Source organism: Lithobates pipiens, unplaced genomic scaffold, assembly GCF_037356315.1.
Source record: "Lithobates pipiens isolate NorthernLeopardFrog02 unplaced genomic scaffold, aLitPip1_a1.2 Scaffold_22, whole genome shotgun sequence".
Lineage (NCBI taxonomy): Eukaryota > Metazoa > Chordata > Amphibia > Anura > Ranidae > Lithobates > Lithobates pipiens.
The window spans coordinates 19,794,230-19,800,229 of NW_027507784.1; the positions used below are offsets into that span (position 1 = coordinate 19,794,230).

Sequence of the window (6,000 nt, forward strand, 5' to 3'; positions counted from 1 at the left end):
TATAGCTCTGGGATGCCCTTCTCTGAGAAATACTTCCTTCCTGGGACCTTCCATTGTGGTGTTCCAATGGCCACAAATTTTCGAAAGGCCTCCGAGTCCACCAGTTTATATGGCAGTAGTTGGCAGGCTATGAGTTCTGACAAGCCAGCCGTCAACCGTTGGGCAAGAGGGTTATCCGGCGTCATCATTTTTTTACGCTCGAACATTAGGCCCATGGAAGCCTGCCTTTTTGCAGAAAAATGTGAGCTTGGCGTGATGGAAGGTGGAGTGGAGGACAATTGTGAGGAGAGAGGAGAAGGAGAAGTAGAAGACGAGGCTGGACAGTGAGAGCCTACAGTGTGGCTTTGTGTGTTCCGTTGTTCCCACTCGGCTCGGTGATGGCTGCCCATGTGCCTTCTTAAGGCGGTCTTCCCTAGGTGAGTGTTGGGCTTACCGCGACTAATGCGTTGACTGCAAAGATTGCAGATGGCAACGCTATTGTCAGCAGCGGACACGTTAAAAAAAGCCCACACTGCGGAGCCATGTGCCGGTGTCCTGGGAGCACCAGATGTGACCGTACATGGTCGATGACTCACTCCTGATACATTTGCAGTCTGCTTTGACCCTCCTGTGCAATGTAAGTTATTCCTGCTTCTCCTCCCTATCTGCTGGTCCATATCTCCCTCTGAACTCCCCTCCTCTTCCTCTCTTGTGGGCACCCATGTGACATCACTAGACACGTCATCATCAACGTCACCTTCCCCACTGCTATAAGTAGAGATCTCGGAGTAGGCAGCAACACTGGGGACCAACCTCCTCCTTGGGCTGATCTGGGTACTGTCGTCAGGCTGCTGAGTAGCGGTTTTTGCTGCCTCCTCTTCCTGATCCAATGCCAAGCGTGGCTGCGCATCAGAAATGTCTTGATATGGATCGGAAAATAATTCCTGTGACTCAAGCGGAAGGTATGTGGTGGTGGTGGTGTTGTTGGTGGTAGTGTCTTTGGGGGTGCACATAGCAGAGAGTGAAGAAGAGGGTGCAGATCGAGAGGATGAGAAGGGTGCAGAAGAGTAAGGCTGAGCGAGCCACTCAACCAAGTCTGGTGCGTCCTTTAAAGTAATTGAATGCACCTTCTGCAACTTCCCACTTTGGCTCAAGGCTGTTGCTCCTGCCCTACCCCTACCACCCCTGCGGAAGGACCTGCCTCTTCCTCTGCCTGTCATTTTTTAAATGGCCCTTTGACAAAACTCTCAGTCCCTATACCGATGAAGGACTGCTGCAGTATAGGGCAGCGGTCAGCAGTAGTGCACCTCAACCCTATGTATTGTGGACCGATACCAGTCCTTATAGAATGGCAGACTGTACCTCACTCAACCCTATGTATTGTAGCACCCTAGACAGACCAAGTTACCAGTCCTTATAAGGACTTTTGTGGACCAAGTAGGTTGCGTGTGAGTGATTAGCAGACTGTACGTCAGTCCCTATACCGATAAAGGACTGCTGCAGTATAGGGCAGCAGTCAGCAGTAGTGCACCTCAACCCTATGTATTGTGGACCGATACCAGTCCTTATAGAATGGCAGACTGTACCTCACTCAACCCTATGTACTGTAGCACCCTAGACAGACCAAGTTACCAGTCCTTATAAGGACTTTTGTGGACCAAGTAGGTTGCGTGTGAGTGATTAGCAGACTGTACGTCAGTCCCTATACCGATGAAGGACTGCTGCAGTATAGGGCAGCAGTCAGCAGTAGTGCACCTCAACCCTATGTATTGTGGACCGATACCAGTCCTTATAGAATGGCAGACTGTACCTCACTCAACCCTATGTACTGTAGCACCCTAGACCAAGTTACCAGTCCTTATAAGGACCTTTGGGGAACAAGTAGGTTGTGACTGATTAGCAGACTGTACATCAGTCCCTATACTGATGAAGGACTGCTGCAATATAGGGCAGCGGTCAGCAGTAGTGCACCTCAACCCTATGTATTGTGGACCAATACCAGTCCTTATAGAATGGCAGACTGTACCTCACTCAACCCTATGTACTGTAGCACCCTAGACAGACTAAGTTACCAGTCCTTATAAGGACTTTGTGGACCAAGTAGGTTGTGTGTGAGTGATTAGCAGACTGTACGTCAGTCCCTATACCGATGAAGGACTGCTGCAGTATAGGGCAGAGGTCAGCAGTAGTGCACCTCAAACCTATGTATTGTGGACCGATACCAGTCCTTATAGAATGACAGACTGTACCTCACTCAGCCCTATGTACTGTAGTACCCTATACCTTACCAGTCCTTATAAGGACTTTTGTGGACCAAGTAGGTTGTGTGTGAGTGATTAGCAGACTGTACATCAGTCCCTATACCGATGAAGGACTGCTGCAGTATAGGGCAGAGGTCAGCAGTAGTGCACCTCAACCCTATGTACTGTGGACCTATACCAGTCCTTATAGAATAGCAGACTGTACCTCACTCAACCCTATGTACTGTAGCACCCTAGACAGACCAAGTTACCCGTCTTTATAAGGAGCTTTGTGGAACAAGTGGGTTGTGAATGATTAGCAGACTGCAGCAGAAGGGCAGCAGTCAAGTATGATATTCTTTCTATATTTGGAAGAAAGAATATTATACATGTACAAGCCTATTACCATACCACTGATACCAGTCCTGAAAAGAACCTTTGTGGAACTAATAGTAACAGCTACTGATTAAACTGACCCTCACTGCCTCACACACTGCTTCCTGCCTGTCCCTATATAAACTGACAAAACAGAGGCTACTGGAACAATAACTGGAATAGCACTTTTGTGGACATGATAGTAACAGCTAATGATCACTAAACTGACTGTCCCTACAGCAGACACAGCGTCCTGTCCCTTTCTCTAAACTGACAAAAGACACACAGGCTGCTGCAACAATCAGTAGCACAGCAAAATTATATACACCTAACACCTATACCAGTCCTGAAAAGAACTTTTGTGTACCAAATAGCTAGCGATTTGGGTCACTGCAATCTCTCCCTGCTCCACACAGCAACCTCTCCCTATAGTGACAGAAGAAAGAATGTAAAATGGCCGCCGGATCAGGTCTATTTATTAGTTAGGGGGAATGTCCAAGTGTCCATGTGCCGTAATGTCTCAATTGGCTGTCCTGTACCCCATGATGTCATCATAGGTCAAAGTTCTTTTACACAGTAAAAACATGGAAGTCCGCCGAGCGAACGGCGCCAATAGTCCGCCGAACGGGCGGACTGCGAACAGCCGAAATTCCCCGCAAAACGACTGCCGGGCGAACCGTTCGACCATCACTATACAGGATGGGTCATTTCCACCAGTACCAATTGACTCAGTGTTGAAGTGTTTGGTTTCCTTTTGTGCAACGGTTTGTCAATACTCTGTAACTCATTATTGTTTTAAAAATGTAAAAAGGGGAAAGAAACTGCGCTAGAAAGAAAATCCCACTAGAGTGCAAAAAGATAGATCTAATGTACAAATATATGTCAAGCTGCAACTCTACTGCATGAACATATCTTACAGTAAAAACAAAAAAAAATAAAATAAAAAAAAAACTACAGAGCTGCGCTAAATCCAAATTAATAGTGTGCAAAACATTATGTGAAGAAATTCTCCAGAATTTTTGTGAAAAATTACCTAAACAATTGTGTCATTTACAACTATAAATCACAATACGATTAAGTACATCCATTAATTGTGTATAACTCCACATATAGTGAACAGATGTCTCATTCATCAAAACAAAAATTAAATGTTAATTATTCAAAAATATATGGAAGGAAAGAGTTATTAATCCACGCCCATATGGAAATGGTACAACCAAATACCCAATTTGTCAAGTCCATATAAACAATATGTATATAAAACACCCGTGAAAAGATGTAAAAATATATTGTAAATTAAATGAAGTCCATCCGTAAAACAAATCTTCATATATAGGTGCTGTGATTGATCCACCACCAAAAACGTAAAGATTGGCTGCTTACCAGATGTCTATGACCCCCCCCCCGTTACAGAAGGTCATAGAAAGCCTAAAACAGTAGTGGATCTCCCAATCATGAAGTTCCCTTATAGTGTACAGCCTCCAAACAGTGGACAACCCTTCGGATCTCTCCGGTCAAGCAATCGTTGGTCCAAACGGACATTGACGTTGCAACATAAAAAACAAAAGAGCTCCGATAGTATAAAACCCATGTATTTATTGTGTATATATATAAAAAAAAAAAAAGAGTAAGCCCTTGTACACACGTTCGGACATTCTGCCAACCAAATCCGTTGGATTTTGTTCGACGGATTTTGTCCGACGGATTGTGTCCGAAACTGTTGCATACACACGGTCGGACCAAGTTGTCGGAAAATGCGATCATTCAGAACGTGGTGACGTTATTTCGTTACGACGGGACTACGTTCACGCTAGTAGCCAATAGCTTTGGTGTAGGAATTTGATCTGAGCATGCGTGGCACTTTGTCCGATCGGAATTCTCTACACATGATCGGAGTATGTCCGATCGGACCAGTTTGTCTGAAAATATTTCCAACAAGTTGGAAAATTGGGTCAGACGGATATTCCGATGGAAACAGTCTGATGCATACCACACACAGTCGGATTATCCGACAAAACGGTCCGACAGGACACATTCCGTCGGAATCTCCGACCGTGTGTACAGGGGCTAACACTTACAAGCATAAGTTCAAAAGGAGCCAATGTCAATGTCCATTCGGACCAACGATTGTTTGACCGGAGAGCACCGAAGGGTTGTCCACTGTTTGGAGGCTGTACACCATAAGGAAACTTCGTGATTGTGCGGGGATCTGGGAGATCCACTACTGTTGCAGGCTTTCTACGACCATCTGTAACGGGGGGTCATCTAGCCAATCTTTAAGTTTTTGGTGGTGGATCTATCACAGCACTTATATATGAAGATTCGTTTTACGAATGTTTGTTCCGCAGATGTGCCAGAATTTACTTACTCAGTGGAACAGAATTACATTTTAATTAAGGCAACACCAAATGATTGAGAAATTTATCAAGCAAACTAAATTTGCAGCATATACAACCCCCGTATAATTTGTTCTTTTAGATAGTATTTTGTTTATTACTAAACCAACAGTCCCAGATCACTACACCGCCAAGGAAATAATTCTAACAAAGGAAAGCTTTGTGAACATCCTGATGGCACCTGAGGCTTCAGTCAAGCTTCTTGCCCTGTTGCCTTTCCCAGCCATTGCAAATGCTTCTTGCCATAGAAAATTAGCACTGAAAGTATTAAAAAAATGTCTGGAAAGATATAAATTATCCACCAGACCCTTCAGTCAGGCTTAGATGGGCAAACTGTGTATAAAGGGGGGGGGGGTGGGGTGCAAAAGCTAAATGTTTGTATATTTCTTCTGTTGGGTGTATTATTCCACAAGGTAGGGTGTGTTGGGCGTAACGTTCTGCAGTGTGAAGCATGGTTGGACGTACCGTTCTGCAGTGTGAAGCGTGGTTGGACCTACCATTCTGCAGTGTGAAGCATGGTTAGTTGTAACGTTCTGCCGTGTGAGCTGTGCTGGGTGTAATATTCTGCAGTGTGAGCGGTGCTGGGAGTAATGTTCTGCAGTGTGAACTGTGCTTGGTGTAATATTCTGCAGTGTGAGCTGTGCTGGGTGTAATGTTCTGCAGTGTGAGTTGTGTTGTATGGAATATGCTACAATGTGCAGACATGTTGGGTGTACCATTCTATGGTGCATTTACTGTTCTGTGTTGGGTGTAATATGCTGCAGCATGTGTTGTGTTGGGTGCGATGTGCTGTAGAAAGAGGTGTGCTGGATATAAGGCATCCTGACAATAACACACAATGGAACAGATATATAACATTTTACTTACAGTATTGTGTCTTCCTTGCAGTGTCCTCCTGAGATATGGCTGGGAGAGTTCTGATACAGAGTCTGAAGCAGTTGCAAATGTTATAATATTCAAAGTGAAAGTGAAAATGAAAAGCGATAAACAGAACAGACGTTCATCGTGAA

The 6,000-nt window shown here is 44.8% G+C and overlaps 1 protein-coding gene across 1 annotated transcript in view; it reads right to left on the minus strand.

Annotated features, from left to right (window-relative positions):
• Window positions 1-6,000, minus strand: part of LOC143923373 (guanylate-binding protein 3-like) — a 55,665-nt gene extending 49,665 nt beyond the window's left edge. The window contains exon 1 of the mRNA XM_077447000.1: window positions 5,858-6,000. The gene's annotated coding sequence lies outside the window, so the exon portion shown is untranslated. The remainder of the gene's footprint in view (window positions 1-5,857) is intronic.